We start from the raw sequence: 26,850 nt of genomic DNA, 5'->3' as shown, positions 1-26,850 counted from the left end.
TTCAATATATTAATAGCCTATGAAAGGGTTGCTAAAATATAGCTACTTTTCAGACTTGAGTTTCTACTTTCCCCTGAAAACTCACATTTATGTGCAGGGTTTTCTGTTATGCATGAGGTGCTAAGGAGAAGGTGGAAACCTTAAACCCAGAACTGTTAAAATCAGTGAAATCTGGGTGTCTGAGAACAGATGCTGATTGACACATGAATTGTGACTGCTATTTTGTCCCCTCGTTTGGGGGCCCAGAAAACGTGTGTATGTGTGTGTTTCTATTTCTTACCCTCTTTTTCTATGTCTTTTTTCCCCAGATGGGTGTAATTTTCAAGTGTTCAGTGCTGCAGAGCTCATTCTGCAGATTTCTGCTCCATTGGGGCTCTAAGTAGGTCTCCCTTGGGCATATCCTGCTGCTTATTTTCACAAAATCTGTGGGAACTTACTGGCTTTGAGATGCTGGGTCCTTTGTTAAATGTGCCTGAATTTAGTGAATAGGTTCAGAAATTGCTGGAAGCATGGGTGGGCTGACTACCTGTGTCCATGTGTGCCCGCAGGTAATGCTTTGCATGTGTAGGAAAATGTGTACTAAGTACTGCATATAATTTCTTTTTTTTTTTTTTTTTTTTTTTACTCTGTACAGCTGATGAAATTCCACCAGGTCTGAAAATTAAATCCCACTTTAGGAAATAATTGATTTGCCTTTTTTTTTTTTCCCAGGCACGTTATATGTTTATTTATTTTCTTCTCTCTAATCCATCCCTATAAGTGGTATAAGAGAAATGCTGACACACTCTTGCCTCTGCTATTACCAGTGGGTGCAGCTCTAAAAGTATTTAATGATTTTAATGAATTTTGTGGCTGAAAGTTGGACACTGAAGCTTATTTAAAAGCATTCAACAATGAAAAAAGAATAGGCCTTTATTGACATCTAGTCAAAAGTGAAGACTTAGCTGTAATTATTTACAAATCAATTAATGGACCTTTCCTCTAACACCCTATCAGTCAAAGACTCGCTAAGAGCAGCGGAGAGCATTGATAAGAATACACCATGAAACAAAATCAATTGGTTTCTGTCATTCTGACAGAAGTGAGCTCTACACGTGGATTAACCCAGAATGCAACAGGAAAATGTCCACAGGCTGGAAGATAACCTAATTTTGTAAAATCAAGGTTGTCATAAGAATCTTTCATAATTGATGGTGAGATTAGAATTTATCTAGCAGCCTGGTGGTAAAAATCAAAACCGCTTCTGGTGCAGCATTGCAAACACTTCAAAGCTTGGCTGGCTTCCTCAGATCTGGAATCTGTCCTTAATGTCAGCTAATTTAAAGAAAGTAGATAGAGGGCATGAGCTTTGAGATCATACTTTTATGAATGAGGTCATATGTTTATGGTTGTAGTTGGCAGTTACAGTATGCAGTCCTTAGGAAGTATTGGTGCATGTGTATTTCTGATGATGTAGGACAGCTGCCAATATTTTTTCTATTACCTTTTTGAAATTTTTTTTTGTAATTAATATGTTTCTGTGTACAAAATCTTTTGTTCATATTTTGTGTCTGAATACGAAGCAGTGATGGTATTTGGGTCATAATCCTGGCTCTAGTATGATTCTGCAAAACAACAACAACAACAACAATCCCTTAATATTTCCTCAAAATGGTCTTTGAAAAAAGTCTAAAATATTTTTGTAATTATCAGCAGAGCACTAAGATAGTATTGGGGTGATTTAATTAAATGACAAAAGCTATCAGTTTTAGCAAATCTTAGTTCTTTTTGTGATCACACAACGTGAAATTCTCAAGAAATTTTCAGTCTTGTGTCTAGATTTCTTTGGTTTGCACTTGGCTCGGTAAGAGCAGTGCTCTGATTTCTGCCTCCAGCTGTGCAGTACATATTTTACAGCCTTATGATTAGCATAACTTCATTCCACTCAAGCATTCCTCATCAGTGTGCACCAGCTTCCTCTCCCCACATTGGGCTTTTCCCAAGCTGCTTTTGGGAAATCCCAGGGAAAGACACCTCTACGCACATGCTGCTCCTTCTCGCCATCCCTCCAACGTGTTTGTTGTTCCTAGCTGTAATGTGCTTTTCTGCATTTCTGTAGGTTATTTTGCAAATCATCCAAGCGGTGTAGAAGTAGTACTTCTTGTTTATTCAATTCAATTTTCAGCCTAAGATAATTCTAAAGATTGCATCTCCTCTGAGATTTGATGCAACAGCTCTTCCTCACCAGACAGTGCAAATTGGCACTGGTGAGTACAAGGGCAGGAATACCTGAGCATCATTTAAATAAACAGCAGGCCAAGGCTTAAAGCAAAACCCAAACAAAATATATTAATCAGAATGATTTATCAGTGATGTTTTGTGACCAAGACCAAAGGTCAGCACAGCAACCTTTCAGTAATGCATAGTGCAGTCATGCAAAAGACCTGGTTTCTGTTCCCAGGCTTGGTCTGAACAGACTTGTGTGGTTTGTTTAATCTCTGCTGGGAGAAAGCTTTGCATTGCTCATTGATTTCAAGGGTGACCGTACGGATGGAAGTATGTGCCCTTTTGGTCTTGAAATGGGACAACGATGCTTGAGAGAACAAGTTTTTAGGGACTTTCAAGTGCTAGAAATATGTAACAAATGTTAAAAAGAAAGATACGGAGCTCTAGCTTTTAAAACAGTTTAATATTGGGAAGGTAAAAGTGTATGCAGTGAGTCTGACAACTCTATGCTGAATATACAGGTTTCCCAAAGAATTCTGCAGTGCTCAGAGGTACTTTTGTACTGATAGAGATGCTTAAGTTTCCAGGTTACTAAAAAGAAAGGATTTTTCAGTGAAAATAATAAATACACTAAAAGAAGAAAAGTTAGGGGAGCTGTTGTTGCCCTGGTAACCATAGCTCTGATATTAATTAGCATGGCAGTTTTTTTTAGCTGCTGACCTCTTAATGTTTCCCTCTGGTTATTATTTACAGTAGTAATTTAAAGATTCTATAATCTCATATTTATATGTATTTGACCGTTTTGTGCCCACTCTATCTGTGTTGTTCAAAGACAATCTTTTTCCTTTTCCACACATGTTCATCTCTCATCGAGCAGGACAGAGTGAAAGAATGAGAGGAGGAATCACAGAACTGAAGTCAACATCCTGGAAAAAATTATTATAAAAAGATAATAAATAATTTTCTTGTCTCCAAGACACAGAACTCCTCATTTAAACTTATTATACTTCTTATGAATCAAAATCATACAATGATGTAGACAAGTAGTAACATGAGAAAAATAAAATTACTGTTGTTTCCAGCTTGTTTGACGCAAGCTATTTTTTTCAATATCAAAAGAACTGTATGTGTGGTTTCTGACATATATCATAACCTTGACATTGGTTTAGAAGCATGCTAGGGATTGTGAGATGCTTTCTGTTCTTTCTCCTTAGAAGTTGGCTCATGGTCATGACATACCCACTTAAAAGCTTTTTACAATATTTTCTGGGCATGCACCAATTTTCATATAGGAAAATTTGACTTTGGGTGAAAAGAAGGTAAGTAGAGGAAAAGGAGATGAAAATTCGAAATTAGCTTCAAATCACTGCCTGCCACCATCTTGAACTCTATTTTTTTCACTTACCTTTGGAAGAGGAACATCTGGAAATAGCACAGGATCAGTAATTTGCAGTGACTATCTTGTATAGTAGAATTTTCCTTGGAGGTATACACATTCTAGGTGATTTACTTCTTGCAGCTTAAAAAACATGTTGTTCTTCAAATACATAATTCTCTTTTGCCTGTTGCTTCATGGTAAATATTGTGGAAAAAAAACCTTGTGCCACTGTGAAAAAGTTCTTTTGAAGTATGTTTTCAAGTCTTTCTACTTACATACTGCTCCTTTGTTTTCTGTGATTTCTAAAATACAAATTAGGGGAAAGATGCTCTCACTGGCTATTTTAGAAATTAGATGTAGCTGTTATTTCTTTCATGGCAAAGGAAGGTCAGACTATCTAGCACCTTGTCTGCTTGCATCTTGAAAACCTCCAGCAATGTGGACTCTGTCATGTCCCCAGAGAAGCTGTGCCAGTGAATGATTCTTCTTTCTGTAAAAAGCTAATTTCTTACATCTAGGTGCAAAACACTGGTAGCAGATGTTGAAACTGTGTTTTGAGAAGTGGGGATTGTGAGAGCTTTGTGTGTGTAAGAGAGATGGAGAGGAATTCCAGTGGAAGTAGATAAACATGTTTGAGCAAAATTTTATCGAGGTGTTTTTTTTTGTTCGATTGTTTTGTTTTGTGAAAATAAAAAAATCTGAAGATCAATTCTAAACCTACCTTTTTTGTTTAAGAAATTGTTGGACTGAGAATGTTTAGCCTTGGCTTCAGTCAATGTGAAATTAATCCTTAAGCTTTCAAGCCCCAAAGTAATACATTTTTGGACATCAAAATTATGTGTATATGGGGCATGTTTTGATTTGCCTTAAATCTGTATCCTTCTCATGCATCAAGCTAAGAAGTCTAATAATATCATAGCACATCATGACAACATCAAACCCAGATGACCAGATGGTTCTCTGTGACTCAAAGAAGTACAGTTGGCATCTGCAAGAGAACAGTCTTCTTTGGTATTCATTATTTTCCCTGGCATTTCACCCAAATTACTAAGAGAGTGTAAAACTTTCAAACAAACTCTAGAAGGCTTCTCTGCCAACAACCATACTATATATATTGAAATATACTATATTCGAGCACCTAATTAAAATGTTTTGGTATCCAAATTTGCAGATGAAGACAACATTTGGAGGGATTGGACAAGATGATCTCCAGAGGTCCCTTTCAACCCTAACAATTCTGTGACTTTTTAATTTCTGTTTATTGCTGATGCAAAGGATACAGAATGTCTGGATACTGGGAATCCAGACACTGGTATTGATCACTTTAATTTGTTGTTCATGTAGCAGGCCACCTTTTGACAGACTTCTAGTTCTGTAGATTTAGATCTGTGCTTTCTCCAACCCCTTGGTTTGTCACAAGTCCTTAGACTTTTGTAATGGTAATTCACATTGCATTCTCTGGAGACCCAGCATCTTACTTTAACAGCCCGAGGAAGAAATATCACTGGCAGCATGTCAGAAAATCAAAATATAAACTTGTAGCTTAAATACCATACAAGTGCAAACTGGTATTGTGTGATGGTAACACCTTATCTTTTCTAATAGATGAGATAAGGGGGACAAACACTAACTATTAGACAGCTTAAAATTAGACTCACATCATTAAGCATAGATAGTATTTTATAAAATCTCTGTGAAATTCTGTTTAACATTTCAATATCCGCTTAAGAGTCTAGTGTAAGAATAACTTCAACACAAATGGAACACACTTTTTTCCCTATTGATAAGTTCTCTAATTGTGTGCTCATTTTATACAATATTGCTGTTAGTGAGAGAAAAATTGTTTTCTTTACCTGAAATCCATTTGGACAACGTTAGCTCTAGAACTTAACTTCATCTTGCCTGTTGTGCTCATTAAGAAAGACTGTAATATAGACGTGGGAGATGGGAGCAGAGCACAGATTTCTGAAAAAAAAAGAACAAAATTACTGTGTGAGGAAAACCAAGTAGAGTAGAAACTGCAGAAAGAGTGTAAATAAACAGGGAGTATGGAAAAGTGAAGGAATAAAGGAAAGGTGAAAAATTAACTTAAAAAGTTCTGGTAAAATATACCACAGGCTGACTGTCATTTGGGGTCAGAGGAATGTTTCAGTAGTTTAAAGATGGACTGATAGGCAATCTTATGAACTTTGATAACTCAAAAACCGGAATTGAAGAAACTTAGAACAGATATTAATCTTTGAGTTCAGGAAAATGTTACAAGCTTAAAACATCTTAAGGATTACAGATCCTCAAACTTGCTGAGATGTATATAAACTTCACAGAGTTTTTATAGCAATCCTAATAGTTTATTTATTGTTGGCTTAAACTTTAGGGAGTAACCTCATCGAGCAAGGGTGGTGTGCTCTTACTGCTGCTCCTCACGGCCTCGCAGGGGGGAAAAGGAGGCTGGCAGACCTCTGTGTGGTAAGTGCAGTGGTGGTATTTGTTATGCAGGATAATTCCATTTTGTTGCACTCTCAAAATGTGAAAAGGCAAATGTGACAAAAATGTGACAATGTGTTTTCACCCCACGGGACTGATGAGAATAGGTGGGAGGAGGTGAATGTTAAAACAACAGGAGGAGAGGAGCCAGCTCAGCACTAGTGCCCATAACTGTGGCTGTGGCTATAAAAACAAATTAGTGTGGGGTGAGTTCATTATAAATTCGGTGTTGGTTACTGCCTCAGTACATGTTTTTGACCTATGGTTAATCTGAAGAAGTGCAAGGTGGTTCCCATGTGCCAGAAATGCCTATCAGGGAAATTCCCAAGTGTACCTGCTGGCTTGTGAATTCATGAGCTCCTCTGCCTTGTGCATGTGCCCTTATCATGGCAGAGAGAAAAATCAGCCATCATTTGAATGTTGTGAATCAATTGAATGGGCAGACATGTTTCAAATTATATTTTACAATACAGTTCTTCTGTGACTGCACATTTTAGTTTTGTTTTGTTGTTTGTGTTTTTTTAGATTGAAAATATTTTTTATTTTAATTTTTTTAAATTAAAAAAATCTAAAAATTGTGCATCAACACTAAGTTTCAAATGCAAAATAGGTAATAAGGCTGGTTGGTGTATATTTGTCTGTCAAAAACTGGTTAAGCTAGCTTTGGTCTAGCTCTTATTTTGTACCCAGAAGTAACTTTGTAGACATAAATTAAAGCATGCAAATACCTGTTTGATCTGAGACAGCAGTAGGCAATTAGGTATCTTTGGAAAAAATAGTTTGTAACTATTTCCTGGCGAGAGGAATGAAAGAGAGAGGGGTTTAGAAAGCAAGCAGTTACTGTTTTATGTTATTCTGAGGCAACAGGCCACTGCAGGCCATTTTAGGCTCAATCCCTGCATTGAGAAAATTGATTCACGTTGCAAACTCGACCTGCACTGGGTTCATGATCAGAAGATCTCTTGTTTTATCCCCGGACAAGTAGATCATGTTGCCTCATGACTTTCAGAGTTTTTTGTCCTTTTTGACAGTTTACCTAGGGATTCTTAGGGTTGAATAAAGAAACCACTGCTAGTGTGATCTTGTTACCTAAAGCGAATTGAAAGGTCTTAAATACAATCATTGTAAGTTTTTGACAAATGTCATTATTTAAATATAAAGGCACAAAGGAATAAATTTTCAAAGCATTGCCTGGAGGATTGGCAATATTTCTTTCTTTGTAGTGAGAAGACTAGTACATTTTAGACTTTGTCCTGCATTTGAAAGAGCTCAGTAGATGAGATCTGAGGGCCTTTGAGTTTAGAAAACTTTGTTTTGGGAGGTCCAGGTTGAACTTTAAAAGCTGTGTATAGCCCTCAAAGCCTAGCCTACATATTGAGTTTCCCTGTCATTTCAAGGTGAGAAGAACATTTTTTTGCTCGCAGGCTTTTCATTAATGTTGAAGAGAAATCACAAGAACAATCAGCTCTCATGATGGTTTGAATTTCTTTTGGTAACAACTCATGTAAATAGGTATGCATATGCAAGCTAGACATAGCTTTAGGGCTGCTGTTAAATTGTCAGTGTATATGCCAGTTGCATTAAAATTGGACAGCTCTGACTTATGTGGAGCACTGTTAGTTGTAGGAGCAGCATTTAGAAATATTACTTTTTCTGGAAGTAGAGTGGGTTGACTGCGAGTTGGGATTTGGGGTGGGGGCGAGTTGTGGAAGTAATAGAAAACCAAAACTCTTTATTTCATATTAACTATTTTCAGCTCAGGATTGCTCTTAGATTAATACCCAAACAACTAAGCAATGTATTTTAGCAGTTGTGTTAACCTCTCTTTGAAGCAGGTGTGCCATGAAAGTCTTTCACATATAGAATCACAAACTGAATTGGTTCGGAAGGCCCCTTAAGGATCATCTAGACTCTCTGTCTTGAGCAGAGACACCTTTCACTAGACCAGGTTGCTCAAAGTCCCCTCCAATCTGTCCTTGAACACTTCCCTGGGTGAGGCATCCACAGCTTCTCTGGGCAACCTGTTCCAGTGCCTGTGAGTAAAGAAGTTTTTCCTAATATCTAATTGAAACCTCCTCTTTGCATCAGTGAGCTCTCTTGGTGTGCCCTTGACTGATTAAGAGTGATGCTTGCTGCTGCCTCTTTTCATCTGGTTTAAAGCAGAGCTAGTGAATGCAGGACCTGTCTACTTGAGAAGACAGAAATACTGTCTCCTCAACATTGCAAGCTGAGCCCCATTTACCTGAACATAGGGGGCCTCTCTTAAAGTAGGGAATATTTCTTCACCTAACACACCAAGTGCAAGAGGTACTTGCAAACTGTTAAACAGATCAAGGTCTTCCCACGTGAACACAGTGCACACAGAGCAAGGAGAAGGTGCTATTGGAATGAGGCAGTGAAAAACAACGTTGATTGCACAAAATGCATGCGTTCAAGCAGCAGTCAGGGTCATTTGCCCCTGTTTACCGTGGTGATCTTTACAGTAAAGGTATAAATTTCATAGAATTTTAAGAAAATTTGGTGCTCACATTTATGCATTTAAGCTATTTGAAGGTGCTGTGTGTGGAATTACATGAGCCAGTAATAAGCACCTAAGACCTAACCTGGGGATCAGGAACAGACCCAATAGAGCAGGCTGGGAGGGAACTGGAGAGTCAGTATTGTTCTTTGATGGTTCTTAAAAGGTATGGATAGGAGGATTTTTAGAAAATATGAGTTTTAAAAGGTACTTTAACAGTGCTTTCAAATGCATAAGGTCTTTGTACTTACCTACTGGAAATCTGTGGTACAGAGAATCAGGGTAAAAGAGGTGTTGAAGTCCTTGGACATAAACAAATAAAAAAACTGTCTAGGTGAATGTAGTTCCGTGTTTAAATCAGAGGTTGTTTATTGCGAGGTTGTATCCTCAAAGCAGCTGTTCACAATAGCTTGTTGTACTAGTTCTACAAGATTTTCTGAAAGAAAAATCATGATAGGAAGCTTGCTGTTTGCTTGCCAAGGTTTGTTTCACACAAGAGTCCTGCATCTTTGCACCCTGTTCTGGGAGCCTTTTGCTTTGAGGAGTTCTCTTTTTCTCTCTTGATCAGGAATAAATCCCATTCAGTCCCAAAATAAAGGGGAAAGATATCTTTCTTCATTTTTCTTTTCCTTTCAGTGCTGTGAGTTAGGGGGAAGGGAAAAATGCTAGAAATTGAGAGATGTTAAGAACAGGCTTTAGAGCACGTTTAGCTATAATCATTCTTATACACTCATGCATCTCTATCCTTTTATTAGCAGCCCTCCATGAAACATGGAGATTAGCACTAGTCATGTGGAAGTGTTTAAAAATTCAAGCAGTGACAATAGGAAGTGTCAGACAGTAATGGAATAAGTATGACAAAATTACAAAGACAGCAGCTATTCATTAATAAATTAGAACCTCATAGGATTTTTTAAAACTGAAGGTGTCTAACTTGGAAATTATATTCTTCTGGCTGCAACTTTATAATTTCCCTTTCACCCTGTTTAGTGGGAAAAAGAGTAATCCCTTTTTAATCATAGCCCAGATCATGTGTTAATACTCCCCACTGCACATTCAGAAGTAAATTTAGTATGAAGAACTGCAGGCACGGCCACTTCTAAGGGACAGGTGGGGACCTCTGATGAGTAACCCTGGACGTGGAGGTGTGAAGATGGGGTGAGGAAAAGAAGGGGTGTAGAGTAAGCCTGGCTCACAGCGCCTTTCTCACGCGCTCTGCTTACCAAAAACAGTAGTGTCACACTCGGGGTAGCCAAAACATGATGTAAGAAAGGATGTGTCACAGCTGGGTAATTTTGGAGGTGTTACCAGGAGGTTTGGGGTGGTGTTTCCTTGATGCTCAGCCCAGCACCTCAGTGCAGAGGCATTCCCTGGCACGGGGCTGTGACTCAGGGTTTGGCAGGGGACAGGCTCGCCTCCCCCTCCTTCTCAGGCCACTGCACACAGAACACCACCCAGATCTCTGCGGTCCTGTTTTCCATTTAAAAGCACTCAGGGCCACCCAGTGCTTTGAGTGAGCAGCTGTGGTGGTGGGTCTCACACTGGCCAGAACGGAGCATGTTCTCAGTTACCCACATTAAATATGGGTGGCCACGGGTCTCTCGGGGAAGCGCTTCCTTGCTATCTGGAGGTGGCACCTATTGTCTGCTCTTTGAGCTTTGCTGCTTGAAATGCTTTTCTTCTGCTTCCTCTGTCTGCAGAATTGCATGTGTTCAATGGTCTTGAGAAACCTCACATGGGAGAAAACCTTTTGAATCTGTTGCTCTGCTATAGAGGGACCAGTTTAATGAGAAACACTTCTCTGTAAAAAGATTTTATTAAATAAGGTCCCTTGTTCCTTTCTCCATTCCCTGTCCCTTTTGTTCCCTCCTCTTTCCCAGCTGAGGACTTTAAGTGACTCTTGGATGTAATACATATTTTCTGATCAGCCCTCTGAAGGCTAAGTCCCCTGTTCTTCCATACAAGAATGCCATTTCATATTAATTTTTTTATGAACTGAGCTCATTAACCTGCCTTTCACTTTATGTAAACTGTAATTAAAATGTATGAAGAATTTGACTCGTGGTGTGCCCTTCTGGGTCTGTTGTGGGGTCTGCCTTAGCAGTATGTATCAAGAACAGTGAAACATTGATTTTTATTTTTTTAAAGAAAGACTCAGGTCTTTCTTTAAAAGGGGGCAATTTCACTGGGGGCAATCAGAGCCTTTGAATGATGAACCAGGAATGTCTTCTACTGCGGAAAAGATTTGTACAGCCATGGCAACTACCCGTGGTAGGAAATGCAAAGAGTGAGGTCACATCACAGTCAGCTCTAGCAAAGTCCTCACATTCCTAGTCTCCAAAGAGCTATTTTATGGTTTAAATTTTTCTTCCCCTCCTTGATGGGAAAGTTGGTGAAGAAGGTAGAGGGAAGTGACATCCCTTGTGACCCTAACTGAAACATTACTAGGGCAAAGTGAAAGCTGTTCTGTGTAACCCCTGAAGACAAATGCCATGGGAGCCTAGGTAGGCTGCTGGAGTTTAGAAATCTGATGTACCCAACTTGTAAAGGATAATTCGCCAGCAGTATTTGTAGGAGGCTTCACTTATGTGGCATGTTTGGTTTTGGTTTGGGTTTTTTGTGAGTTTGTTTTCCTGTTCTTTTGTTTGTTTGGGGTTATTTTGCAGTTGTTTTCCTAATTTATTTTTAAATTTCAAGCTGTCTTTCAGTTATGATCAGCTATGACTCAGCTTTTATTTTCATGGTACTAACTTTCTAGCCATTTTCTGAGAAGTAAAATACTGAAAGCAAGATCTGTGTGTATTATATTGCTGAATCCTCCTCCAATGTAAATGAGGAGTTGAGAGAATTATTTTAAACACCACAATTTTTAAGCAAGCTTGATTGTTGATAGCTGTGCCTGTGATACAGACAGATCAAAAGACGACAATTTTCACTCTTTTAATTTAGTTATTCAGAGGGATGGTTGAGGTTTCCCCCCCTTTTTTTTCTGTTTTTGTTGACCTATCTGATTGTCTCTGCTTCTTCCTTTTTACACTGCATTGCCCAGAGTCTGCTTTTTGCAACCCAGAATTCCTATGCTGAAAGGTCAGGCTTGGTGTATTTGCCATTGTAATCTCCCTATTTCTCTGCTTTTAATCTCCCCATCGTAGAGGTTTTAAAAGCAAGAGTGATGTTTTGCTGATGAGAGAGTGGGAAAGGAGACATTTACGATATACAGTCTCCAGAGTGGCCTGTCCAAAGATGCAAAGTGTGAATTTGTTCACTTAGGGGGTCAGAATTAGAGGAGGGCTGAATGGGTGCTGATTTCTCATCAGCATCCTTTGGTCTTTGCTCCACTCCACGGCTGAGGGCATCGTGAGACAAAGCAAAATTTAAAGGGAGAAGATGTCTGCCTTTCCCATAGCACACAGAACATGGTCTTTCCTAGTGCCTGTGTCTTCCCAGATGCAGCCAAACTGAGTCTGGTGAGCAGCTCTAGACCAGCCTGTCGTTTCAGTCGAGCTGTGTCTTTGCACTCAAATAGCTTCTGCTATGTGCCTTAATTACTTAAATCGTATAATGTGTGCAGGGCAACCTCCTCCCCTTTCTTTGGATAGTGGCTTGCTCAGCTGATTTCTCATTTAAAAGTCCCAGTAAGACTGATTCTTTTGATGCTATTCTCTCTCTTTCCCTTGTGCAGGGTAAGCCAGCTTCATTATAAAGGCAGCGTAGCTGGGCAATTTCTTAGCTGTGGGTAAATAGCGGGACCTTTGAGCCGAGCCATTCCAGATGACCTAGGATGAATTGGACTGCATTCCTAGCAAGGGCACCTCTTTTCCTAAGCAGAAGAAAAGCTGCCTCTTAAGCACTCCCACTTATAACTTGGGGGCAGATGTTTTGCAGTGTTGGTTTTTGCTGTGCTGAAAATATAGCATAAGGTTAGCAAAATATTTAAACTGTAGCATAGTCACAGGCTGAGTGCACAGGGTTTACTTAAGGGAGGAGATTGCTATTTATGGAAGGCATGTGGCTTACTTCCTCCCCCCTGAAGTGGGAATGTTTCTCTGGGGTTTGGCATGCTCCTCTATGTAGTATGTGAAAGCAGGAGACCAAGATTTTTGGGAACTTTCAATATATTCATGTCCACTTTCTCACGCCAGGTGTGAGAACTTTCTGATTGTTTTGTGCATTCATATTTTACCTGCTAGTATTTCAGCAGTATTTTTAATCTTTTACATTCAAACAGTGCAATTTTCTCCCCTTTATAGTAGTGGTACGTTGATAATCTGAATTAAGTGCAAATTATGGGAACCGATTAGAAGCAAAATGAGAAAAAGACATTACAGCTCTCTCAAATGCTTCATTATACTAAACTGCCAATCTTAAAATTCATTTCACTGAGTTTAAAGTGAAATATTTAAAGGAAATGTGGATAGCTGGAAAGGTTGCCACGCTTCTTAAAAAAAGATTACATGATAATATGAGATACTTGGTTGTCATTGTGTCAATTATGGCTCGTCAGGCAACATTAGTCTTTGATGTCTGGCATTTGTGGAAGACAGTTATATGAGAGAGCTAAAAAGCCCAGAAAAGTATGTTTGTTACTTGGCAGGGTTGATTAAGATATTCAGCTCTGGAAAAAGGTCTTTACAGTCCAATATTGTCAAGGCAGGAAAATATTTTTATGACTCAAGAAAATGGATCAATTCATTTCCAAATCCTGGGGAATGATTGATCCAGCAGTGGCCAGCCCAAAAATGGGACTTTGAGAACAGCAACTGGACGTACCCTGAATTTAGGAACCTGTGCTTGTCTCCAAGGCATATCTCAAGCCCCTTGGCAGGAGTGAGACAGGAATGTGGTGGAGCTGAAGGATGTCCTGTGCAATGTGGGTTTTCTGCCCTTCCATGAGCTTAGGAAATATTTAGTTATCAAATGCCACACCTATGCTGGAGGTTTGAAACTCTTAGATTTTTGTTCAAACCATTAAGATCTTTTGTCTAATGAAAATCACTTTCTTTTAAAATGGAAAACATTAAACCAAACAATAACTATTTTTTTTTCCTAATGACTTTTTAGATCCAAGAGCTTTCAGAGTGCTTAGCCTTGCAACTTCAGATTTTTTTTTTTTTTAAATTGCTTTACAAAATCACAGGATGTTTCTGTGGTGAACATACATCTGTGCTGGCTTTCGCTGAGCTTTGGAAATAGGTCAGGAATTAAAGCTCCGGCTTTGTGGTTCTGAGGAAAGCCCTTAAGAAACTCACTCAGATATAAGAGGGTAAAGAGGGGTCACTGGAAGTACTGTTTGACCATATATAGATGGCATGGTCTCTCCTGCCTGCAAGCATGTATGACTGTATGCAACCACATATATGTAAGAGCTGCTCAAACTGGAGCTCTTCAATGCCTGTGTAGGACAGATTGCTGCAGGAAAAAAAAAAGAAAAAAGAGGCACTCACAGGAAAACATTAAGAGAAATGGTCTGCCTTCATGTAATGGTGGTGGCTCCTTCTTACATGCCTTAAGCTTAGCTATACGTCCTAGCTTAGTCTATTGTTTCGTGTACCTCTGTGAAAAAACCAGCCCTATGGGGAGCGTGCATTCAGTGTGCGGTGTCATTGCCATGGAAACTGGCACCCAACCTCATTCACACACCGTGCCTGGCTGGCCATGGATGCATGGAGGTCAGGCCACTGGCTGGCTACTGACGGATGGAGGTCAGGCTCTGGCATCTGCACTCTGCTGCCCTGGGGTCCTTTGCAAGCCCTCCTAAGAGGGAGGCAGTGGGAAGAGGGATGGTGTCTCGCAGAAGGGAAGAGGGAAAAAGTAGAGCAGGAAGCAAAAATGGCCAATGAGGTGTGAAAAACCAACTATTTCATCCAGCTCTCGGACAGTACTCTCTCGCTGTAGTTTTTTAATTTGGGGGTTTGTTTTGATTTCAGAATAGCAGTGGGAATGAATAACTGCTGCAGCATTAGTGGGAGGTGCTTGAGTCATCTCTTATTCTCTCAGCCTGGGTCTCAGCAGGGCGGCATGGAGGAGCTCTGAGCCATCGAGGCGTGCACTGAATGAGCAGCGTGTGAAGCACAGAGGTGCAGAACTTGGCATAGAGATTAAACCTGGACATGATTTCTGTAGGGTTTCCTGAAACATTAAAGAAAAAAGAAGTTCAAAGCCTTAGGTTAAAAGAAAAAAAAAAGTAAAAAAAAGAAAAAAGCTAAAGTGAACTGAAATAAAACAAAATCCAACCTTTGGGGTAAATGGAATTCCCCTATATTTGTCTTTCCCTATCTGCTAGGAATGTTATGGCAGGATTACCAAATGTGAGGCTTTTTCTTTTCAACATTATAGAAGGGAAAAAAATGGGATGGGAGGAGAGGTGTTTTGGGTTTTTCTTTTCTTCAAGACATTTTTCCATTCCTTTGGCATAAGCAACTTCTTCCATCTCTCCTTAAGTCTGCTGTTTGTTAGACCTGAAGGTGACTTTTAAACAACCTCATCTCACAGTGTAGCTTTTTGCCATCCTAAAACATCATTTTCCAGTCACACTGTGTAGGCTGCTTGCCTTCAAAATGTGCACAGTTTTTTATGGTTTCTGTGCCCAGGTTAGGGGGAGCAGCTACTGCTTTCTGACCCCTCTTCCTCTTCCCAGAGTCCCTGTCCGTGCTGAGGATGCAGCACAGCTGTGAGAGCCCTCCAGTCCCTTAATACTGCCTGCAGATGAAGGAGGCAATTCACATTTTCAGCTGCTGTAAGGAGGTCTGATTTCTTTGTTGTGGACAGTGCTGAGTGTGTTTTACTGGTAAAAGGTTAGAGCATGGCTAAAGGGTTAGAAGCCTGAGCATGATACAAAGCTTGGGTAAGTGCAGCTTTAAAGGTTCTTCTCCCTCTCTGTGCCGCCTGCTCTTTTTCATGGGGTTGTTAATCAACCCAAACTAGCTGGTATAGCTAAGATGAACATACTAACAAAATTTTGCTATACATTTGTTTCTACTCCTGCTTTCCAAGCAACCTGTGGGGCCTGTGGGCAACATGCCACTCTGTCGAAATATTTTAAGCATTAGGCCATTTCTTTGGGAGCTGGTGTTTATCTGAGAATATATGCACTTAATCTCCAAGTGTGGTAAATTTATTTTTATCCTTTATTACATAAAAATACTCTCAAATCTGAGAAACTGCTTTGCATAAATGTACAATAACACACTTAGACTTGGCCCCTGAGGGGCGCTGGCTGTAGTCAGGTTGCTGTTCAACAACTTGTCAAGGGGAAATGGAATGCCAGGGCAAGGTGAAGCCTTGAGCTGGCTGGGGAGCTGCACTGCTTCCCTCCTGCGTGTTTCCTGCAGCAACTCTGCTCCATGTCTCTTCCTGTGGGGAACACACCAAGGACACAGTACATGGAGGCAGAAAGGGGAGAAGTGAAGCTTGTGCTGCTAATGCTGTTCTTGAGGAGGTTTTCTGCTTGGTCAGTTCGAAGTGAGGAATGATGTGTTTGTGCTCACAAACTGGGATCCTGGGTGGCTTCATTTCATATCCTGCATTTCTTGAATAAACCAGGTGCTTGTAACTCCTTTATCTCATCATCCTCTGATGCTGTTCATAGGGATGCAGCAAGTGCACATCTCGAGCTGTGGTCTCTTTGCTGTACCCCTTCATATCTCCTCTGCTTGCCCTCAGTTGTGCTGCTAATGAGAATGTGAGAGTGATGACAATTCTGCAGCATTCCTGATTGTGCATGCGTGCCAAAGCCTACCACAATTGTCCATACCCTATGATCCCAGGCAGCAGAGAGATGAAATCACTGAGCTGCAATACCGTGTGGGTCCAGCTCCAGCATATTCAACTGTGTGTGGCTTATTGTCACATTTGTGTGTAATTGCTTACTGGGTCTTCACGTGGTAGTGCCCTGAAAATGAGTTGCTGTCATTTTTTCTTTGATTAGTCTCCGCTCTAATTTAAAAGAAGTCTTCCCTTGAGGGAGATTTTTCTTCATTTATTTTGTTAGTGGATGCTTTATTTGAATTATAAACTTACCTCTCTGTATAGAACCTAGAAAAAAGGAATGGACTGGCAAAAAACTAAATATTCCTGCTAAACATGAGTGACAATGTTCAAGTTTAGAAAAAAAAAAAAAAAGAAGTAAAAGAAAAAATCTGAAAGTCAGGTTTGTTTCTGGTCTTTTCTTAGGTTTTAAAGTGTTTCTGCCAAGAGAAATGACCGCAGTAATGCATGAAGCTATGGAAAAAACAGCTGAATCTTTTTATATGTTGATGTAATAATATCTGGTCTTCACTTTTGAAAATATAAGTCAGGGAAATGTGTGCATGGAAGTTCAGAAATAAACACCTGGACTTCTTTTAACATTAAAGTATTCAGAATGTATAAAGATTACCTTGATAGATATGCTTTGTTCTTTAAGTGAATTGGTGAAATTTGGCATGCTTCTTAAAGAGGCCTTTTGCCAGTCTTTTCCCATATTCTTAGCTCATGCCTTTGCATAATGATGTGATCCATGGTGGGCAGGAATAATCCAGCCTAACGATGAATAATGGTAGCATTTGTGGTCAACTGGTCATGACATTCTCATTTGAGCATTTCTCTTTGGGAACTGCGTCTTTGAGTCATGAGACTTGCAGTAATGTCAAGAGAGAGAGCAGCACAGAATCAGGCTGGATGAGGGAGAAAGGAGACACTTGTTTTACAGGGTCCACTGTGGTGGAGGAGGGAATTAAAGAAAAAAAAAGCTTTGCTAGAAATACTGGTAGTTTTACAATCCTCTCTTTGTAACACTTCCTCCATTCCCAAGTACTTCTGTACTTCTGTGTTTAAATCAATGTATGTCTACAGTTCTGTTCACAAGACCCACTGGAATCTCAGTGAGAGAAAAACAACCTGCAGGAAAGGAGGTGGTGGGAGTAGAGAAGGACGGGGAAAGCATCAAGTTAGGAGGAATATATCAGTAGCCTAAAATAAGCAAATGCAGAAAAGAGCAGAAAATTTTTAAACCTGCTGGAGTCAGACATTTTCCTCCAGATTTGGATCCTCCTGGGCAGAGGAAAGGGAACATGTTGGTATACCCGGGGATCAGGTTTAAATGGAGACATGATGCAAACACTATCATGCCAGAATGACCTACTTCCATCATGCCTCATCTGTGTGATTTCTAAGTCCTGGGTATTAGGTATATATGAAGGTTAATTGCACAGAGCTATATTATTCATTGATAAGTAGAAAGGGATGCGTGAAAAATGCAGTTTCCCACTACAACTAAAATAGACACTTGTGGTAGCTGCGTGTAAAAATAGTCTGGACACTATAGCTTTGATTAAAGTCGGGTTTGAAGTACTGTGATTGTGCTGATTAGATGTGTAGGATGTATCTGCTTTCTGTTGAAGCAAAAAATGTGTTTACAGAAGGAAGAATAGATGGGAACGGAGTATCTGTGATTCAAGGGAGAAGAATTATTAATGTTCCGATGACTTTTGCAAACTGAAAGTCCTGGAAGTTGGTTGTGGGCTAAGAAAACCACAAGTGCTCAGGCTTGGTTTAAATTAAATCTCTCAGAATTTGTTTGAATGTATGAGTAGGAATCCAAATATTGTGGTGATAGAAGAGCTGACACTCTTTCCGTCCTTCAGATGTCATTTACAGGACACTGGAGATGGTGGAAGAACCAGAATGCTGCGCTGCTCTTCCATGGTGCAAACTCCTTCTGAAAATCATAAAGAAGAAAAGGAAACTTGATTTGTAGTTCTGAATAAAGTGACATTAAGAGAACATATGCTTCCTTGTAGCATTTTACTTAAGAGATTCTGACAACATATCCAAAGCAACTCCATCTTCAAGGGGGGAAAAGGAAAATCATGTAAAATCTGATAGTCTTCTGATGTATTCCATTAGCTGTGAATTTCTACAAGGATTCTTAAATACAAAATTAACTATTATAAACAGCAATGGCCTTATTCAGGATGCCACAAATAAGGTAACAGAAGCATGCCAAAGTGGTACAGTTTGTGCTGAAATCTATTCTACAGCAGCTGAAAGGCTTGAAGATAACCTTGTTCATCAGACGTATATTAGAAATTATTAGTAACACCAGCTCCAGTTTTCAGATCAATTTGGAAAAGTATTTTCACACAGTATGTGCCCAAATATTTTTTTTTAAACTGTCCTCTGCACTTTATTTAAGTCATGTAAAAGTTTGTAACTAGAGACTACAGACCAATTGCCCATCCAAAGTAAGCAGCAATATTAGCTGGGGCAGAAGAAACAAAAGCCAGATTAAATTGTTAGCATATTTTCTTTCATTTGAATGACAATGCTTTATAAGAGTTCCAGCTGAAAGTGAGGGGTCATATAGTTTGATTCCATTTAAAAGCAGAGCACAGTGTATGGAGAGAACACAGAGAGTACACGGAGGAAGTTGTATAAAGAGTTGTGGGAAAAAGGAGAAGGAATAAATGTGTTGATTCTGTTATAATTAAAATAAAAGTACAGGAAGTTTTGATTAAATTTCTCTAGTTTTTCTTTTTATTTGAGAAGGGTATGAGAAGCTTGATTTTTAACCTGGACTAGCCTAAAGGAGCTGCATTATTTCAATATTCTTTTACTTTCAGGCTCTGTAATATGGTAGTCTATGACAAGAATTGTAGCCTAGAAACAGCAAATTTCCCTTGGTGAACACTACCAAAGTTTCTTACTGACACCATGGAACACTTTTCTTAAGCAGGCAATGTAGCTTCTCAGAATAATATCTGTAGTGATGGACGGTAACATTTACATGCACAAAATGGATAATTCCCCACTCAGGATGAATTTAGAGCTGATATGGTAGGTTTAGCTTCTTTGAATTAAAATGATTTGCACATGCCTGTGTCATGACTGAGTGTGATCTCCTCAGCTTTTCAAAGTTAGGTTGCTGAAGATACTGAAGCAAATAATTTGGAAACATGCTTCCTAATCATAGAATTCCTTTTCCACTAAGGATGTGGCTTTGATAAATTATTTACTTACCTGTCCTCAAACATATTTACACTTTTCAAAACCTTTCTTTGTTCAGTTTGTGCCCAAACTGCACATCCTTGGTAGCAGCTTCCGCAGAAAGTCTGAGGGAAGTGGCAGCTGCAGTTCTGTGTAGCTCTGAAAGATGAAACAACATAAAGGAAACAAGCATGAGATTTGATTTTTTTAATCTCCTTTTATTTTCTGAGTATTCACTGTATTTGAATATCCTCACCAGCAACCCTCCTGCAGTTATCAAATGTCTCAGCTTTGTTTCAGTGGTTAACCAGCTGTAAAAGATGTTTTATTGCCTTATATATTCTTCCACCCATTAAGTAAATCACTTCAGTGTTGTATTATAGATGACTGTAAAAAAGATTTTTTTTTTTTTTTTCGATTTCAGCGACTAGTGGCCAGGTATGCACACAAACCAGCACGTTTGGAGCAGGCAGCAAGCTGTCCTGCAGTTATTTGGGGGTGGGTATGTACTCATTACCCCACGAGTAATGCAGCAACCCACGTGCCCTGCTGCTGAGGACCAGCTGGCTGCTGTGTGCTATCAGAGCTGCTTGCCAGCAGGCACGGCTCATTAAGAGCCTAGTTGCAGGATATAACATCTTTGCAGTCAATTAACAATGCTGTTCTTTAAAAAGGTCCAGATCCTTCCTGATTCAGCAAAGCGCTTCAATGTATGTTCAAAGTTAAATGCTTGATTAAACTTTTGTGTAATGAAGATGTGAGGTCTTGTGCTTGGGGTTAAACAGGTAGGCACATTCCCAAATCAGGGCCTGACATGTTATGGTTCTTAGAGGCTTCCAGGAATCTTGAATATCCTGAAATACTGACTGTGCTGATTTCCAAGCTGAGTAAGACCTACAACAGAAAAACAAAACCATACCACGTGACTATGAAGCATGCAGGAAAAACTTAAAATCCATATCTGGTCATCACTGATGCTTGTCCTGTCAAGGAAATGCTAGGAGACTGTTTACATTTTTGTAACTTTAAAATAAATTTAAGAAATGACACAGCCCTAGTCATCTGGAAATGGTGAAAAATATATTTGGTAAAATGAATTTATTCTTTGAAGAAAGAAACATGAGAATAATTGAATTGTTATACACTTCCTGACTGTAATATTTCTCACTGGACAGGGTTGTATTTTGTAGCCTGCTTCCTGTGGTCAAGTAAAGGAATGAGTATCAGGAAGATCAAAATTCAAGCTTTTGCCTTAGCATCTTATGTAACAATGTCTACACTTTCCCATGCTTATCTTCTGTTATATGGCATCTGCTCAGTTATTGTAATTTCCTGCTGATAACTCATTGCAATAATGGGCAAATGTCTTTGCACTAGTTCAGTGGGTCAACAGCAGAATCAAAGATAATGTCTCACTGATTGTGAGTTATTTATTGATATAACCACACTGCTCCTTGTGGATTGGGTCTAAACGCCTTACTATGAGACCTAGACTTGGTATTTTCTGTAATAGTAGGTTGAATTGTCAGAGCTTGTTGCTTCATCTTTTGCAGTGTCTCATCTTATATCCCCACTAATAAAATGCAAAGTTCCAGCTGACTGCAATGAGTGTAGGTTTAAACCTCAAATAATTTTTAAAGCAACTTATGATTTCTGGTGAAGCATCCTATGAATGTGGATTGTTCCATACTTCCTTTTATTCACTTCATCCTGTTAGAGAACAAGTCAAAATAAGCTTCCTGATGTGTGTGACACCTTACTTGTATGTTTCCAACTTTTGTTTTCCGTCTCATTTGGGTTGGAGTGGTATTTTGTTTTTAACATATCATTTAGACCTGAAACTTGAAATGAGACAGCCAAAACAAACACATCTCCTGCATGGAGACTGTCGAGTATGGGTGGAATTGGGCCAGCCTGTAAGGCAGGCACAGCACCTGCCATTGAGGTTTGTCATCCCATGGAGCTGTTTCTAGCTGCCCTAGACCCCTCTGGGGCTGGGGATAATGGCTTCTGGTAGCCCAAAAGGTAAGACAGGAGACAGATCCTAGGGGGTCTGCCTCTAGTTTCCACTCTCAGGTTCACTGGATGTGTTCATGGTAAGACTCGAAGATTTCACAGATTATCGTGTTTCAGATACGTGGGGAAATTTTGGGTTTAGTTCGTGCAGTGTTTGATCACCTCAGAGATTCAGGCTCTGGAAACAGTGAAATTCAGATAGCTGAGGCAAACCCTGCTACAAGACCAGCCCCCAAATTCCACATCCATCACAGCCCACCAGAAATCTGATGTTCAGTGACAGCCCTGCCTTTCTTTGCCTTGTCCCAGACTTCCATGTAATTTCAGCTGGAGCAGTTTGGGTGCAGTGATCAATGCCTCTTTAGGTGAATCTCTTTAGCCATTTGCAGCAAAATAACTAGTCCCTTCCAGGTACGAGGGTGAGCCTGAGCTGGGCAGCTCCATCAGAAAACAGACAAACTTTGGAACAGTTTAGACTACATGTGAACTTTGCCACTGATTAAATGTAAATAATCCTGATCAGACTCTAACAGCTGCATTGAAGCAGAGATTTTGAAAATAAAGAACTTGGATGACAATTTTATGACTATCTCTGAAATATTTTATTGCTGGTTTATGACACCAGAGTGTAAATTATGGGGCTTTAAAGAGTTGCATTGTGATGGTTTTATCCTTTGCTTATGTACAAAACATAAATACTACTGTTTTGCTATCAGGGAAATGAAATACATATTTTTTTAAGTGCTGTTTAGGAAGCCAAGTGCGTTAGTAAGAAGAATATCTTACTCTTTTTTTTCTCCCCTTCCTTTTTATGTGTAGATACTGTATTTTTATGTGTTGATACTGAGTAATTCTTTTCAGTCAACTGATGTAGGTCAAACAATTGAAAGGAAGGAGAAGGGAATAAGTGTGTGCTGCGTGTTTGCAAATACCACTACAATGGAAATAGTGTGACTAACACCATGTGGATCAGAGAAGAAGCATCTTCTATTACATGAACTGATGCAGAAAAATATCTTTTGGAAGCACAAGCCATTTCTCAGGTCTGAAAGAAACCTGTTATATAGTTTGTGTGTAGATAGAATCAGGTTATACTGTGTGTATACATATACATACATGCCTACACAAATGCAGTTCTGTAGATGCAGCAAGAGCTACCATATTGTCTCATTTGCATTGAAACCGTATGGGCATGTTTTCCATTTTTAGAAGAAAAATTGTAACAAATGAAAATGATTAGTTTCCTACTACATTTTTAAAGCCAACTTAAAGCTAAGTAATTCAAGAAATGTGTTGTATTTTGGAGACCGAAGTTTAAAGATCAATTCCTTTTGGATGTGACTTCATCAAGATTCATCAGTAGCTTGCTCTGGCCTTTATCTCCTGGGGTTTATATCCAATATTCCTTCAGATTTTGCTCTATCCTGTGTCAAGATGACTCACTGTTATTTCCTTCCACTGTCTCATGCTGAGTGACCATGGGCAGAAAAAAAAATGTTTTCAGCTGTTCCTTTTAGTTAATGTTCCATTAGACTCACTCAGCTAATTTTTTCAAAAGTTATGAAACAGTTATGTATGTGAGCTCCTATGCCCAACCTTGGCACCAATTTCCTTTCCAAGCTCTGAGAAAAATGCTGGTTTATATCTATTTGGGTGAACCTGAGGTGTGATTCTCCTGTTCTTGAAGACTGGAAGGACTGGGAGGGGACATGAGCAGCCATAGTGGTGTAAAATACCTGGTTTTAACGGTTCTAGATTATTATTGTTCAAATCTCTTGTGTGTAACGTCTCCATTCTCTTAGGAGATTCAGATGGATCATTCTTAACCAGCTGTCAAGGCCAATACTGATGTACAGTGTCCTTGTGATGGGGTGTCTTGGAAGGACTCTGCAGAACAGACTTCACACTGCCTCTGCACTTGAGGGTCTCAGTGCTGTAAGTACATTAAAAAATGTTGTGGCTGCTTGGCATGTCCAAGTTGGTTAACTGGAAGTGCTTTGACTTAACTTCTGGAAAATTTACCATGATTTTGATGATTTTATGCTTTTTAAGTGGATGAAACTATGTACCTGCCTCAAATAAATATGAATGGTGCTTTTATATTCATTTATTAATCCCTGTAATCACCATAAATTTCCCATGATTGTAGGGTAAATGGGTATTTTCCCTCTAGTGCATTACAAGCATTCTGTAAACAAGACAAATGCTATATTTTGCAGGCAGCATCTGATAAAGGCAATTCTGTTGGTGCTATTCTTAACAAGAAAGTTACTTTTAGTTTTCTTGAATCTCTAATATGTCTAGTGGTAACTCTGAATATAAAGAGAGGGGTGTGGAAACAACACTATGTATAGAGGTGTTCATTTTCCAACTGTGAGAAAGACATGTCTGCAACCTAACTGTACTTGCTTTAGCTGAAATAAACACTTTTGGGAAGAATTTGGCTGAATGGTTATTTTTGGTCTGGCAAAGGGGAAACTGACTGAGTGACTGTTATTACTCTGATGCCAATTACTGGAACCGACCAGCTTAGGGGCAATTTGCTGACTTTGTTTAAAAACAAAACTGGTCTTTCTGGGTCCAACTGTGATTTAGTAAGGGAGGAGCTCTAAACCACCTCTTTTTTTTTTTTCCCTTTATTTTTCCCTTTCCTTTTAAAAAAAATAAATTTCAATTATTTTTTTAAAAAGTTTCCTAGCTGAAAACATTATCTGAACTCCACATGGTGTGGGATTTAGGGAATTAACAGGATGATTCAGACATACAATCCTCACATTCATTCCCACTCCTGAGAACTTTCCTTAAGGAATAAAATTTCTTTCCTGCACTTGGTCGGAAACAAAACAAACTCAAACCCTTCTCTCTCTCTCTCTTTTTTTTTTTTTTTTTTTTTTTTTTTTGACTGGAAACTAGCACAACTAATAAACCTAACATTAAGCTCCAGCACATGCTGTAGGCCAGTATAATCTCAGGATATGACTGGTGTGATTTTAGCAGGCATTTGCAGCACTCCTCCCTGTGAACTCTTGGCTGATACATTGTCCCATCACTGCTTCCCTTTCCTCTCCCCTGCTCCATATGGAGACTGTGCCAGCAGGAGCTAAAGGGTGTTTCAAAGTGTTGTCTTTTCATATTTTGTCCTTAGGGAGTGGGACAGAAAGCGCTGAGTGCTGCCTTGTGTATTGGTCTGCATCTCTGTGAGAAGACAGACTAAGGGCAATGCCTGAGCTCTGACCTTGGGTACGAGAAAGTTGTGATCTTGCAGCCCCACTGTTCTCTTGGTGTGACTCTGATTTCCTTTTCCTATATGTGTGTGTGGGGGGAAGGTCACATAAGCTGCAGTGAATCTCTTCTGCATGAATTCAGAGTACTCCGATTGTGCAGAATTCCCAAGGTGCGCACCAGAAGAATTTTATGATGGATTGGTTTCCCACTCTTTCCCCTTTTGTTGCTTCTTATCAAAACCAAACAAACTCAAACAAAACATATCCTTTCATTTAAGCAGGAAATAAAGGAAGCTTGTGAAACTTGGTGCTTGCCCATGCTGCAGTTTAGTTTAAATGCCCACAGGCACCTGTATTTTTTTGCTTTCTCCCTCACTGGATTGATTTCCTTGGTGCTCCTTGTGCAGATATGTTTTAGAAATTCCTCTGCAATAACATTTAATTATTTTTAAATTTACAGTCAAACTTTTTCCCACCTTGATCATATTTCCTCACTACCCAGAAACTTCTTTGTCTATTCCCTTGGTCATTCTTTTGCTCTTTGAATCAGGAAAATTCTCTTAGCTTGCTCTTGTATTTTCAGGTCCACAGTTGAATCAAATAGTACCAAACTTACCTGGAGATTTCTTGATTTTCTTTTATAATATACTCATATTTTTTTCCTCCTAATATTTTTGTTTCACTATTTTGACTGCTGGCATTCCCTGCCAAATTGAGGCCTTGTTGGTCAAACTGTCTGACCTCTATCTTTGTTCACAGGGCCTCCATGGCCTTCTTCTAAAATTCACCTGAGTTCATTTGATTTTTTAAGCTTCTCAGCACTTCCAGTCCTATTTCACACCAGCTTTTCTTACTGTGTCTTCAGTTTGGGGAAACAAGGGAAATTTACTTAATATCTTGCAGCCTGTTCCCTCTCACTATCACAATAATAGGCAACTAGATCAGCAGCTGCATTACTTACTGCATTCTAGAGACAAATCCAGCCTAGAGGAGGATCAGAGTGGCTGCCTGCAGTATATTGCCTTTCACCACATTGCTGATTCCCCTTTTGCTGTACCAGATGCTGCCCACACCCTTTACTCTGGGGTGCTTCTGTAGTCCTGTGTCTCTCCTGCCTTTCCTCTAGCTGATGTTTCACTGGTGTTTAAATCCACATCCACCTGTGTTTTTATTACACACAGAGGTGGAAACTCTGCCCAATCATTCATTTTCATTCTTCAGCTTCCTTTTGTTTAGTCTTAAATATATTCAAGGGGGAAACAGGAGGAGGGATGGAAAAGGAAGGGTTCGGTCTAGACTTCCAAAGCAATTTCCTTTTCCCTACAGAGCACAGCTCATTTCCTTCCAGAGCGATGTGGCTGGGAAGTTGCACATTTCTTCTCAGCACTGACTTTCCTGAAATGTGTTGAGTTAAAGCACAGCTACTAGGCAGGATCCAGAGGACCATAAACAGGAGTATGTGAGTGTTTTTGTTGCTGCCAAACAGGAGAATAAACAGAGATTATTATAGGAGGGAGAGGACGGTCTAGATAAGCAGTCAGAGGGTGGAAATGTTTGAAAAAAAATAGACAAATATCCATAGACACACCTGCACTTGGGCGTTCCTGCACCGTGGGGCCTCACAGGGCTTATTTTTGCCATAAATGTCTCAAGGACAGAGAACTGAGCAATGTGGAAGTTGATGATTTTCCTTGAGGGTTAATTACAAGGTCTTGCCTTTGGGGAAAAACAAAAAGGTAATGGTTTATTGTTCTTAATTTAACTCTTTATATATTGCATGTAGCTTAAGACAGGAGAGTTCTTATTCTTTAAGATGCATTTATACTTGCTGGTTTTTAATAGTATGCCATTTACTACTGTGGCATCCACTCTTACCAGGTTTCTGTGTTTGCTTTGAATCAAACTAATAAATTGGTTTAAGTCAAATTAAAACCAGATTGAAAGAGCAGTGTAGTCATGGTTGAGCAACTTACCTCCTCCAGAGAGTTCAATATATTCTGTGCTTAAATTTTTTTCAAATGAATTAAATTCAGTTTGGAAAGGAAATGCTTGGGGGAAAA

The 26,850-nt window shown here is 39.4% G+C and overlaps 1 long non-coding RNA gene across 3 annotated transcripts in view; it reads left to right on the top strand.

The window, feature by feature from the left end:
* Window positions 1-26,850, top strand: part of LOC106854166 (uncharacterized) — a 216,781-nt gene that overhangs the window by 172,562 nt on the left and 17,369 nt on the right. For 2 of the 3 annotated variants that reach the window (XR_015800822.1, XR_015800538.1), the window contains exons 7-8: window positions 5,958-6,049; window positions 23,369-23,501. The exons of the other annotated variant lie outside the window; for it this stretch is intronic. This is a non-coding gene — a long non-coding RNA (uncharacterized LOC106854166). The remainder of the gene's footprint in view (window positions 1-5,957; window positions 6,050-23,368; window positions 23,502-26,850) is intronic. 3 annotated transcript variants of the gene reach the window in all.

The sequence above is a fragment of the Sturnus vulgaris genome, chromosome 1 (assembly GCF_052056855.1).
Source record: "Sturnus vulgaris isolate bStuVul1 chromosome 1, bStuVul1.hap1, whole genome shotgun sequence".
Lineage (NCBI taxonomy): Eukaryota > Metazoa > Chordata > Aves > Passeriformes > Sturnidae > Sturnus > Sturnus vulgaris.
This window is presented reverse-complemented; position numbering and strand designations above follow the sequence as displayed.